Genomic DNA, 14,179 nt, shown 5'->3' on the forward strand with positions numbered 1-14,179 from the left:
TTAATTATAAAGATTTTTCTGTTTCCATTGTGCAGCCATTCTTGTGATTGCATTAGGAAGACCAATATCCAAGATGTTTAAAGTTCCTTTCAAAGAGACTTAATTGACATTGATTACTGTTGAAGGAGGTTGTGTTGGGGTCAGGACGCTTGTCTCATAGCAAGAAGGTCCTGAGTTCAGTACTCAGCTGAGGTGTTTCTGTGGGTTTTCTCCATGCACCACTTCCTCCCATAAAGATGTGCACAGATCCTTTAAAATAAAACCATCTTTCATTGCAGTAACGTAAGCTTTGACCTCTAGTTTGTTGTGGGGGATTGCTGCTCATACTGAGAGAAGTTCTGTCGGAGATTTCTTCTTTCTAAAAGGGAGTTGTTCTTTTCCACTATTTCCTCGTTCTTGCTCTGGATGAGGCAGCTGGCCTTCCTTAGAAGAAAAACATTTTACCAACTATCATTATAAACTGAACTGGGCTGCATTACTGCCACAGGGTATGAAGGTATGCTTTCAGAAGGTCCTTCCTCCCTTCAACAATAAGACTACAATAAAACCTATAAATGTAGAAAACGGCTAACACATAGGTTTCACCTCATTTATAACTTATTTACAGGGGTTGGACAATGAAAGTGAAACACCTGGTTTTAGACCACAATAATTTATTAGTATGGTGTAGGACCTCCTTTTGCAGCCAATACAGCGTCAATTCGTCTTGGGAATGACATATACAAGTCCTGCACAGTGGTCAGAGGGATTTTAAGCCATTTTTCTTGCAGGATAGTGGCCAGGTCACTACGTGATCCTGGTGGAGGAAAATGTTTCCTGACTCGCTCCTCCAAAACAGACTCGCTCCTCCAAAACAACCCAAAGTTCCTCAATAATATTTAGATCTGGTGACTGTGCAGGCCATGGGAGATGTTCAACTTCACTTTCATGTTCATCAAACCAATCTTTCACCAGTCTTGCTGTGTGTATTGGTGCATTGTCATCCTGATACATGGCACCGCCTTCAGGATACAATGTGTGAACCATTGGATGCACATGGTCCTCAAGAATGGTTCGGTAGTCCTTGGCAGTGACGCGCCCATCTAGCACAAGTATTGGGCCAAGTTAAAGGTGGACTCATCAGAGAACAATACATGTTTCACATTGTCCACAGCCCAAGATTTGCGCTCCTTGCACCATTGAAACCGACGTTTAGCATTGGCATGAGTGACCAAAGGTTTGGCTATAGCAGCCCGGCCGTGTATATTGACCCTGTGGAGCTCCCGACGGACAGTTCTGGTGGAAACAGGAGAGTTGAGGTGCATATTTAATTCTGCTGTGATTTGGGCAGCCGTGGTTTTATGTTTTTTGGATACAATCCGGGCTAGCACCCAAACATCCCTTTCAGACAGCTTCCTCTTGCGTCCACAGTTAATCCTGTTGGATGTGGTTCGTCCTTCTTGGTGGTATGCTGACATTACCCTGGATACCGTGGCTCTTGATACATCACAAAGACTTGCTGTCTTGGTCACAGATGCGCCAGCAAGACATGCACCAACAATTTGTCCTCTTTTGAACTCTGGTATGTCACCCATAATGTTGTGTGCATTTCAATATTTTGAGCAAAACTGTGCTCTTACCCTGCTAATTGAACCTTCACACTCTGCTCTTACTGGTGCAATGTGCAATCAATGAAGACTGGCTACCAGGCTGGTCCAATTTAGCCATGAAACCTCCCACACTAAAATGACAGGTGTTTCAGTTTCATTGTCCAACCCCTGTATATATATTGTGTACATTTTGTTGTATTTTTATTGTTAGTTTTGGCATTTTTGTATAATTAGTGTTTCTTTTTTGTTGCTTTGCTTGCCATATTTGTTTTTGTTAATTATTTTTCTTTTGTTAATTATCTTCCTAGATGTGAACATTTTTACTCTGTCTTGCTGTTGCGACAATTCAGTTTTCCCCTTGGGGGATAAATAAAGCCTTATGTTAATGATCAACATTTGTAGTTGAATATAAATCTGTTTACATGACTGCATAGGTTTGATTTATAATTTATGTAAATAAATTAGACCTGCTTATCTTGCAAAGTGTCCTGAGATCAAATTAGTTGTAAATTGCTCCTGTATAAGCAAACTGAATTAAATTTGAGTAAATGTATTGAGTCTGGAAAAAAAAAAATCCCAGATAAAGAAATAATTTTTTTTTTCTAATTGGCAACCCCAATAATTGTTTTATAATAAATGTATCTGATTGCTTTTGTAATTTTATTTACACTAGACCTCTTTAATTTGATTAGAGTTTCAAGGAGCATTTATTAAGTAGTCCATGACTCACTGTTCCCCTTAGGTGTAAATGGGACCAGACAGAGGGCATTTCTTTTAGCCAATCTCCAAAATAGGAAAGACAAGTAAACATGTCACTGAAGTAAGGCAGGAAGTTGGTACTCAACTATAGTTTCCCATATCTACAGTGTTGCTGTTTGTAAAGCAATGCAACAATGTCCTTTCCTCACCAGCCATCATCATGTGGAGTTTGTTAAATGCTTCTGAAACTCAGTGCTGTGACCAGCTTTTTGGCAACAAGCACTTCGGTTCGGGTTAACATAAAATGAAAAATGAATTTTCAGAAATGCCTCATGCCCACTGTGAAGAATGTTTCCCTGGAAACATTTGACCACAGCATAATGAACTCTTGCAGTTGGACGTGGTTTTACCTGAAAAAGGAAAATATATTCCATCGGTTCCCCTCATTAATTGCTCATGCATGCAGAAGCACTTTACCACTTCACCATCCTAGGTTACTTATGTCCTGCTTATTGCAAACCTATGTTTAACTGTCATAACTATGTTGTAAAGCTTTGTTTCACACCAGTATTATGGTTAAACCTGTTGTGGATGTATTTACCACCACCGGAATGTCTCACAATGCATTGTGGGTAGCCAGTGATGTCAAATGGCATAAACCTTTAGTCGATTTAGGGTTACTGAAATAAAATTATCAAAGAAAAAAACACAATCTTTTTTGGGAAAACACTAACTAATGTCTGAAGGTTCTTCCTTTGTAAATTCCATCCATCCATCCTCTATAGCCGCTTCTTTCATACAGGGTTGCAGGGGAGCTGGTGCCTATCTCCAGCGGTCTAGGGGCGAGAGGTGGGGTACACCTTGGACAGGTCGCCAGTCCATCGCAGGGCAAAACAGAGATACACAACCATGCACACACTCATTCATACCTAAGGGCAATTTAGAAAGACCAACTAACCTAACAGTCAAATTTTTTGCACTGTGGAAGGAAGCTGGAGTACCTGGAGAGAACTCACGCATGCATAGGGAGAACATGCAGAAAGCAGAAAGACCCCTGACTGGGTGTTAAACCCAGGACCTTCTTACTGCAAGGCAACAGTACGACCAACTGCACCACAGTGCAGCTCTCCTTTGTAAATTAATGTGACTTAATGAAAATGTTATCGCCCCCTAGTGGCCTGCCAGGGGACTTTGTTCTTATTTCTTATTTCCTTTTTTTCCACCACAAATACATGTGCTTACATTTATCCAGAGTGTGGTGGAAGCTTTATTATTAAGAAAAATAGCAATATCAGGGTTAAGCTGAACTGCATTGAATATAATTTGTCATTATTGTTATGTATTTTTATCCAACTGAAGGAAAAAAAAAAATCTCTGTCCAAACAAGACGCATACAGGTCCTTCTCAAAATATTAGCATATTGTGATAAAGTTTATTATTTTCCATAATGTCATGATGAAAATTTAACATTCATATATTTTAGATTCATTGCACACTAACTGAAATATTTCAGGTCTTTTATTGTCTTAATACGGATGATTTTGGCATACAGCTCATGAAAACCCAAAATTCCTATCTCACAAAATTAGCATATTTCATTCAACCAATAAAAGAAAAGTGTTTTTAATACAAAAAACGTCAACCTTCAAATAATCATGTACAGTTATGCACTCAATACAGGTGCCAGGTCGTGCTGAAAAATGAAATCTTCATCTCCATAAAGCTTTTCAGCAGATGGAAGCATGAAGTGCTCCAAAATCTCCTGATAGCTAGCTGCATTGACCCTGCCCTTGATAAAACACAGTGGACCAACACCAGCAGCTGACACGGCACCCCAGACCATCACTGACTGTGGGTACTTGACACTGGACTTCTGGCATTTCCTTCTCCCCAGTCTTCCTCCAGACTCTGGCACCTTGATTTCCGAATGACATGCAGAATTTGCTTTCATACGAAAAAAGTACTTTGTACCACTGAGCAACAGTCCAGTGCTGCTTCTCTGTAGCCCAGGTCAGGCGCTTCTGCCGCTGTTTCTGGTTCAAAAGTGGCTTGACCTGGGGAATGCGGCACCTGTAGCCCATTTCCTGCACACGCCTGTGCACGGTGGCTCTGGATGTTTCTACTCCAGACTCAGTCCACTGCTTCTGCAGGTCCCCCAAGGTCTGGAATCGGCCCTTCTCCACAATCTTCCTCAGGGTCCGGTCACCTCTTCTCGTTGTGCAGCGTTTTCTGCCACACTTTTTCCTTCCAACAGACTTCCCACTGAGGTGCCTTGATACAGCACTCTGGGAACAGCCTATTCGTTCAGAAATGTCTTTCTGTGTCTTACCCTCTTGCTTGAGGGTGTCAATAGTGGCCTTCTGGACAGCAGTCAGGTCGGCAGTCTTACCCATGATTGGGGTTTTGAGTGATGAACCAGGCTGGGAGTTTTAAAGGCCTCAGGAATCTTTTGCAGGTGTTTAGAGTTAACTCGTTGATTCAGATGATTAGGTTCATAGCTCGTTTAGAGACCCTTTTAATGATATGCTAATTTTGTGAGATAGGAATTTTGGGTTTTCATGAGCTGTATGCCACAATCATCCGTATTAAGACAATAAAAGACCTGAAATATTTCAGTTAGTGTGCAATGAATCTAAAATATATGAATGTTAAATTTTCATCATTACATTATGGAAAATAATGAACTTTATCACAATATGCTAATATTTTGAGAAGGACCTGTAAATCCAAAGAAAGCATGAGGACTGACTTGAAACGCTGATGCCAGCCAGCAGGTGGCATTAAGAATATTCTGAGGACAATTAGTTATTCTATATTGATTTATTTTTATTTATTTTATGATGCTATATTATGGTGTTTTTTTTATTCTACAGCCGTGGAAAAGTTTGCTGGACTTAGAAAACTACAGCTTCATTATTGTTGTGGTATCTATCTGTGCTGAACACACAAAGGAAAAGACAGACGGACAGACATGTTTCTTTTATTTAAAAAGAAGTTACTGGATATTTATGACATAATGATTTTTCTCTTCTTTGAGACAACAGTAAAGGCTTTGTTATAGTTCCTGAAGAAAAGCTGGGAGAACAATGAAGGCTTCAGTGATGCAAGAAAGCTGTCTTCTGGGTCACTGAAACACAGCTTGACACTTCCTCACATTGCACAAACACCTGTGGATAACAAGAGGTTTCTGCTACATTCAAGTCCTCGTACATAACACAAATACATGGCATGCAAGTAAAAATCCTGTTCTTTGTAGTGTCAGATTTCACTTAAATGCAAACAATCACGTATACACATGCACTGTGACTTATGGGAGAGTCAGACTCTGCTGAGTGGTTTCATTGTTGATGACAGGGGCCTTGTGAAGGAAGAAAAGGCTTCCTGTCTGTGATCTTGTTGTTGTGGAGACAGAAGGGCCCCCAGTAAAACAGATCATCCCAAATCCTTTGATCTTTAAGAGGAAAACCAAAAAAGGATCCTTAAATTGCCTCAGTTCATCCACATGAAACAAACCACTGGCATAGTTTTGATGTTTTTTCTGTCGACGGCTTTCATCTGAGCCTGGAAAAGAAATCTAAAAACTTTTAAAACCAGGAATTTGAGTGTTTAAAAAGAAACTCTTTGTTTGAGGCAGGAAATATTTAATTGTTCTGGGGAGACGAAGAGCTGCTCTTTATTCGGACATGTTGTTAAAGAGCTAAAAGAATATCCACAAAAGCAAAGCTTTTGAAAGCTTTGACTGCGTACTTTATATTTTATGTCAAGACCAATCTTTTAAAATTTTAGTAGACCAATGAAACATAACACTTTACATTTTGTTGTACAGAAAACATCCATAAATCAGGAAGGACAAGCAGGTTTCTGGGCTGACCCTGTTGGACCTTTGTTAAAAAATTGCATTTTCACCCTTGCAACTGTTTTTTCTGATTTAAAAGCCAGAAATAGAATAAAAATTATATGTGCATCCTCGTACGCGTTCTCGTCGTCTTCCGCTTATCCGGGACCGGGTCGTGGGGTCAGCAGACTCAGCAGAGACGCCCAGACTTCCCTCTCCCCAGATACCTCCTCCAGCTCCTCCGGGTGGAGCCCAGGCCAGCCGAGAGACATAGTCCCTCCAGCGTGTCCTGGGCCTCCTCCTGGTGGGACATGCCTGGAACACCTCCCGAGGAAGGCGTCCAGGAGGCATCCGGTATAGATGCCCGAGCCACCTCAACTGGCTCCTCTCGATGTGGAGGAGCAGCGGCTCTACTCCGAGCCCCTCCCGGATGGCCGAGCTCCCAATCAGGAAAATCCACTTAGCCCTTATTTTACTCTGAAACGCATTTACAGACAAATCTGTTCAGATGGTTGTAAACAGTGGCTCTCAGAGGTTCACACATTCAGAAATTAGACCATCGAACCAACTTTTTTCACCTTTATTGTGACATATCCTGTGCAATCTGACATAAAAACGAAATTATTTGGGGAAAAGCTAAAAAGTAAAATGCAGCTATAACCTGGCTGCATAAGTTGGCGTCCCACAGCTTGATTTTGTTATATTTGCCCTCACTGCCATGCAGAAGTTCTCCAAATCTTTCAGATTGTGAGGACATGTCTTGTCCTCAGTCTTCAGGTGATTCCACAGATTTCCTCTGAAACTTGGTCCTGGACTCTGGCTAAAATGACTGATGATGAAAAACAGTATCTGGAGGTTTTGTTTTTAATGGTATGTGACATGAATGTCACATTTAAGGTGGAAAAGGATGTTATTTAAATTACTTATAAAGATGTGTTTTTGACCAAACAATGCTGGCATTTTAACAGATGTGTTTGCACTTTTGAGATCTGCTGTACCTTAAACTCTAGGGGTCCATTTTCCCAGCGAAACCTTCCCACCCAGAGTGATTTCTGTCATATCAAAAAGAATAATGTGACATTTATGCTAACTCTAGTCATCCCTCAGGAATTCAGCCCCAGTAATGCTACTGTTATCAACATTTCTCTTATTTACATCTTGTTTTTTTATTGCTCCTTACTATTTTTGTTTGTCAGTTCTCGTTATTTTTGGTTTTGCAGTGTAATAAACGTATTTCTTTTAAGAAGCTGCTGGATATTTAAATTAAGCATCAGTTTGTTTTGAGAATATGGATTTGTACTGTATGTCTCTATAGCTGTTACATTATAGTCGGTTATTTTGTTGTCATTTATAACGAGCTAAATGAACATCCTCTGAGATGAAAGAGTTTCTCAGTGCTCCCTTTAAAAACTGACAGGTGGATTTGACCCCTGAACTGTATTTTTCTCGCCTGAGGGATTTTGACCCTTCATCAGATTTTCAAAGGGATGAGGTCAAAAGTTTCGGCTCTAAACTAACGAATCACCAAGAGCCTGCAGATCCATTTAAACTATCACCCAGCAGCACATGTGTCGTAATCCTGGTAAACTCAAAGAAATTACTAACTTGGTACTTTGATCAAAATAAATGATCATCTTAGTGGTTCTGCAATGGAAAATGCATTTTTTTTGTATTAGTAAATAACTTTCCTATGTTGATATTTTTTCATCCCTCATTCCACATCGCTCTCTGCTCACTTCTTTGTTTTGTGGTTTTTCTTTTATAAGGGAGCAACAGATCAGTTCTGACCCACTGAAGAACTACCACTACCACTACTGGAAGGAGTTTATCTTTATTCAAAGCCCCTCAATAGAAACAAGATTAGAAAATAAAACTAATAAGGTCAAGGAAAATGGTAAAACAAATAACTTTATAACAAAAATACAACATTCAAATATTCAAATAAACCTGAAATTCACTGAGGGCTTCAAGGTGGCACAGTTGGTAGCACTGTTGCCTTGCAGCAAGAAGGTCCTTGCAGGTCCATGCAGAAAGACCTCGGCCGAGGGTCTTTCTGCACGGAGTTTGCATGTTCTCCACGTGCATGCGTGGGTTCTCTCCAGGTACTCCGGCTTCCTCCCACACTCTAAAAACACGACTGTTAGGTTAATTGGTCTCTAAATTGCCCTTAGGTATGATTGAGTGTGTACATGGTTGTTTGTCCTATATGTCTCTGTGTTGCCCTGTGATGGATTGGCGACCTGTCCAGGGTGTACCCAACCTCTCGCCCATAGACTGCTTGAGATAGGCACCAGCTCCCCTGTGACCCACTATGGAATAAGCGGTATAGAAGGTGAATGAATGAATAGAATTAACTGAATAGTTAACTGTTGTAATCAGTTGCTTTTCAACCTTGACTGGCTGGTTAGAAACTCTGCTTTCAGTTGGTAAAGACACCAAATCTAAAAGTCTAGAAGTTACCAGATGGTAGAACAACACCAGGACAGTTTCCTGAGGGAAGAGCATGTCTGAATGCACCGCATGTGTGCAGTTATCTCGAAGAAAATGTAAATATCTCTGTTATCCCATGAATGCACACGAGACTGCTGTTATTGTGATGTCAGCCATGCTAATCATTAATATAAATATGATAATGGGAGTTTAAAATCTGAACTCTGATCATTTTGTCTTTGTTTTAAAATATAAGTAAAACCTTTTGTTACAGCTCTCTTACATCAGAGACAGACTCGTATCTGTGACTTGGACTCGAGAACAAAGGCTTTAGACTTGACTTGGACTCTATAATGTAAGCCAAGCCAAAAGTGTGAATACAAAGCAAAAACAGAAAGGGGACTAATACTTTTTCATCTCTGAAGAAAAATGGAAGAACGGGGAAAAAACAGGAGAGACTGCAGCGTCTGAAACGTCATTGGTCAGTGATTTTTCAATGACTTTTTTACTGAGCTTTAAACCTACCAAGTTCAAAAGTCTATACATGGCATTCATTTTCTTAACTTTTTGGAGGCTTTTAATCAGCCTATACCTGTTCTTAAATGACCAAAGAAACCCTGATTGGGACATTCCTAAGTTGAACCAATAACCTCTCCACCACCCTCCTGGTCCATCTTACAGATGAAAGAGTAATTTGATATCAACATATTACCTTTTGGAGCAGTTGTCCAAACCTGTCTGAACAGAGTGTATTCTGTTCCCTTAGATCTCAGCTGTCAGGCACAAAGAGCTGCGGGAACCAGCATGTACACATGTTTGTGTTTTGGTACCACTGATTGACAGAGGATGTAGCTCCAAGGTCATATTTCCAAAGGTAATGACACAGCCATCAATATTTGATCTTAAGAAAGTTTTGAAGATGTACCTGTCCCAGCCTGAAGACAGGAAGATGGGTTTAAATCAGCTCTGATGTTTTTCATGAACAAACATGTTTGTGCAAGGATTTCTAAGCACATATACACAAAGAAGACAGTGGCTGTGGTTAAATGTGGCAATTACAGTTCTATTGACATAATCTCATAAAAATTATGTTGCACTAATATAACAGAGAATGACAATAAACTTCCAGACCTTTAAGACTTCTTGGAACAACCCCTAAAGCGTAGAAAGAGATGAGCGTGGGAGCGAAACTATCTGTAAGAGGGAAGCGGTTGGAGCATGAAGATTGATGGATTCTTAAAGCATGGCTATTGATGTGTGCTGCAGTTTTGCCATGTGGAAGGACAGATTTGTGGTTCATGTGTGTGAAACAGAATTTGTCCCAGATTTTCTCTCTTCTTCTTCCTCCCTCCTTACTCTCTTCTTCTCTCTGTTGGCTGGATTTAAAAAAAATGCTTTGATGTGGCATTCTCAGTGTTGTGACCACAAGCCCAAAAGGAACCAGATGCTCTTTGGACTGCCTTGTGGTATCTTGGCAGATATATGAATAAAAAATAGAAGAAGAAAGAGAAGATGGGCTATGTTGGTGGGGGCTGACTTACTGTAAAATTGGCTGCACTAACGTAGACGGAGAAGACAGTCTCAGTAGCATTTCTGTCACCAAAAGTCAGAGGAGACCAACAGAGACATGAACTGAAAATGCTCTTTGCGTAATTGCTTGTTAGCCTGTTTCAAAGTTCTGTGGTACAAAACCTGACATCATCTGCATAGATGGACACTTTATTTTGAAATTGAAGCTAGAAAGATCAACACTTGAGGCAAGTACCATAAAGATGACACAGCATACTCAGATTTTTTTGAGAGATTCAGTTTAACTAAAACCGCTTAGTGGTAGAGCAAAGCTGGTTAGTAAGCCAAATTAAAGTTTTCAACATTTCTGGACATGTTTACGGTCATGTACAATGGTGAGTTGGAGACAGAGAGACTTCAGAATGAAGGAGCTTGGAGACAAAAATAACATTTATTACACGCAAACACACACACACACACATATAGACTTCATTTGTCCACATTTTGTCACATTAAAGCCACAAACTTCACAATATGTTGGATGGATTTTATTTGATGGACCAACACAAAGTACTGCATCATTGTGAAGTGGAAGGAAGATGGATAAATGCTTTTGAAAGCTTTGTACTAACTCTGAAAAGCGTAGAATGTATTGGTGTTCAGCCTCCCTGACTCAGTACTGTGTAAAACCACCTTTACTACAGTTACTACAGGTGGTGGTCTTTGGGAATATGTCTCTACCAACTTTCCACATCTTGAAATGGAGATTTTGCCCATTCTTCTTTGTCAAATACGCTCAATCTGATTGGATGAAGAACATCTGTAAACATCAGTTATTAAATCTGGCCACAGATTATTAATTGGATTTGGGTCTGGACTTTGACTGTGCCATTCCAACACAAGATTATGCTTAGATCTAAACAACTTCCTTTTAGGTCTGACTGCATGTTTAAGGTTGTTGTGCCAAGAAGATGGACCTCTGCCCTAGTTATAAGTCTTTTTCAACACTTAACAAGATTTCTTCTAGGATTATACTGTATTTAGGTCCATACATCTATCGACTATGACTAGCTTCCCTGTCACTGCTAAGAAAAAGCATCCTCACACCATAATGCTGCCACAGTAGGGACAGTGTGTTCAGGGTTAATTTTCCACCACACAGTCTAATGTATGCAGAGCACCTTCTTTCACGTTTGCTGTCGCCTGTTTGACCAGGAGCAAACAACAAGCAGCGTTTCTAATGGATTTTTTTCTTTCCACTTTTTCATAAAAGGCCACATTTGGGGAATTCATCGGTCGGCAGATTCTCCCACCTGAGATGTGGATCTCTCCTTGGCCAACCTGTCAGTTTACATGGACTGCCTTAATTTGGATAGCTTTGCGGTTGTGCCATACTCTTTCATTTTCAGATGATGGATTAAAGACTGCACAGGTATTGGGGTATTGTTTTAGAACCTATCCCTGTTTTAAACCCCTTTACTGTCAGGTTTAGTGCAACGGAGGACCCCGGAATGCAGACAAGCAGGCAGCATGACGGTAGGTGAAAATATTTAATTGTGGAAGAGAAAAACAAAAACACAAAGTTCAGGCGGGCAACCAGGTGGCCGTCCCGAGCAGGCACAAAGTTCAGGCGGGCGACCAGTAGGCCGTCCCAAGCAGGCACAAAGTTCTGGAGGTCGTCCCGTGCAGGCACACAGTTCAGGCGGGCGCCAGGACCTGCAACACAGAGTCCTGGGCGGTCGGCGGTGAAGAGGCTGGCAGCAAAGACATGGAGGCCGAGCAGAGCAGAAGACCCTCTGTCAGGAGGTCGGCCGCGCCGAGTAAAGGACCCTCAGTCAGGAGGTTGACCACGCCGAGTAGAGGAACCTCGGAGCTTAGAGTCAGGCCTAGAGTCAGGCGCCCCATAGTCAGGTGTGGAGTCAGGCCCCTCATAGTCAGGCAATAAGTTGGGTGCCTTAGGCAAAACGTCAGTCAGGCCTGTAACAAAGTCAATCTGGCCTGGAACACAGTAAGTCCGCTTTGGAGCACAGTAAGTCAGCTTTGGAGCACAGTAAGTCAGCTCGGGAAAACAGTAAGTCAGCTCAGGAGCACAGTAAGTCAGTTCGGGAGCACAGTAAGTCAGCTCAGGAGCATTGTCAGTCAGGCCAGGAACACAGTCAATCTGGCCTGGAACACAGTCACTGGGCCCTGGAGCTATGGTCATAGGCAGTCCACCCACGGTTCATCCTTGAACCCCTCACGGAACTATGGAACGCACATGGGAGGCGGTTCATCCTTAAAACCCTCACGGAACTCTGGAGGCTTGGAGCCAGGCGGCACCCAGGAGACAGGCTTCAGTTCCATGAACACCCCCCAGTGGAAACCTAGGAGGTGCTCAGGACCAGGACGTGGAGGCAGCCTGCCCATGGGCTCCTCCAGAACATGAACTGGCGAACCCTCAGAGGCTGAAGCAGAGCCTGGCGAACCCTCAGAGGCTGAAGCAGAGCCTGGCGAACCCTCAGAGGCTGAAGCAGAACCGACGGGACCCTCGGAAACCGATGCAGTGTCTGGGGGACCCTCAGAGGCCAGAACGAGGACAAGCTGCACCTTGAACCCCTCAGAGACAGGATCCGGAGCGCTTCCTCCTCGAACCCCTCGTCTCTGGGTTCAGAGGCCAGAACGAGGACAAGCTGCTCCTTGAACCCCTCAGAGACAGGATCCGGCGGCGCTTCCTCCTCAAAACCTTCATCACAGGGTTCCGGAACTAGGATGAGGACCAGACTCTCACTGAACCCCTGGAAGGCCTGCAGACTAGGAGCAGAAGCTGAGGCGTTGCGTCCACCCTCAGTGGCTTGCGAAGAAGCTGAGGCGTCACCGACACCCTCAGTGGCATGAGCAGGAGCTGAGGCGTCGCCGAGAGCCTCAGTGGCGTGAGCAGGAGCTGAGGCGTCGCCGAGACCCTCAGTGGCGTGAGCAGGAGCTGAGGTGTCGCCGAGACCCCCAGTAGCGTGAGCAGGAGCTGAGGCGTCGCCGAGACCCTCATTGGCGTGAGCAGGAGCTGAGGTGTCGCCGAGACCCCCAGTAGCGTGAGCAGGAGCTGAGGCGTCGCCGAGACCCTCATTGGCATGCGCAGGAGCTGAGGCGTCACCGGGACCCCCGATGACTTGAGCCGAGACGTCGCTTGGACCCCCGATGACTTGAGCTGAGGCGTCGCCGGGACCCCCAATGACTTGAGCCGAGGCGTCCCCCTTCCGACGTCCTCTGCGTCGTGTGGAGGAGGTTGAGGCAGACTTGGGCGCCACAATGGCGGCGCTCTGAAGACCTGACGTGGGCTGGTCAGTACCAGCTCCCTGGAGACCTGAGGTGGACTGAGCTGCAGCACCATTCTGGAGACCTGGCTTAGACTGCTCAGCCGCAGCGCTCTGGTGGCTTGGTATGGGTGAAGGTGGACGGCAGTAAAACTGCCTTACTGCCGTCTCATAATCCTCCTCCATCTGTCTGATTCTCTCCCTCAGCTCAGGAGAGGAATACAGGAGACAGGTCCTTCTGAAGGCTTTAAGCTGGTGTGCATAAAACCTTAAATGCTGCTCTAGCTCGTCAGGTGTTGCCTCAGGACACCAGGCTGGAGCGAGCGAAGACGGCATGGGCAGAGCTGCAGCGAGCCTGGGAGACTGTGCTGTGGCAGACGAAGAGGCGGGAATACTTGCAACCCTCCCGCCAGCGAGCAACGGAGTTACCGCTCCAGGCGTGGCAGCAGCAGCTGTGGGAGACTCCTCCTCACCAGCAGAAACACAGGAAAGTGCTCCACGCCGGCGTTTCTTGCGGCGGGAGGAGGACAAGGGCTTCACTGCCATATGAAGAGGAGGAGAAGATGAACGCCGACTAAGGGTACCTGTCCCCGGACATGCAATTGCCAACTTGGATCCGTCATGAGCCGACTGCGGCACTGACAGCCCTGCAGAACGGCGCAACGTCTTCTCCGCCTCCCGAGACAGGAACGTAAAGAGATCCACCGCACCGCGGCCAGACCCAGGACCAGCAGGTGCGAGCTCCATCTCCTCCAGCAGAAGTGGAGAGGGCACAACCTCCAGATCGGACGGGAGATAACTCATAGCCTCCTTCATCTGCTGCTGAAGCC

At 43.8% G+C, this 14,179-nt stretch overlaps 1 long non-coding RNA gene across 1 annotated transcript; it reads left to right on the plus strand.

Moving 5' to 3' along the window:
- The first annotated feature begins 8,825 nt into the window (after window positions 1-8,825).
- On the plus strand, window positions 8,826-9,428 carry LOC124869847. Its single transcript, XR_007038669.1, has 3 exons — window positions 8,826-8,908; window positions 8,979-9,034; window positions 9,320-9,428. It is a non-coding gene; the product is annotated as an uncharacterized LOC124869847 (long non-coding RNA).
- The last annotated feature ends 4,751 nt before the right edge of the window (window positions 9,429-14,179 follow it).

Source organism: Girardinichthys multiradiatus, chromosome 6 (genome assembly GCF_021462225.1).
Source record: "Girardinichthys multiradiatus isolate DD_20200921_A chromosome 6, DD_fGirMul_XY1, whole genome shotgun sequence".
NCBI classification, from domain to species: Eukaryota; Metazoa; Chordata; class Actinopteri; order Cyprinodontiformes; family Goodeidae; genus Girardinichthys; species Girardinichthys multiradiatus.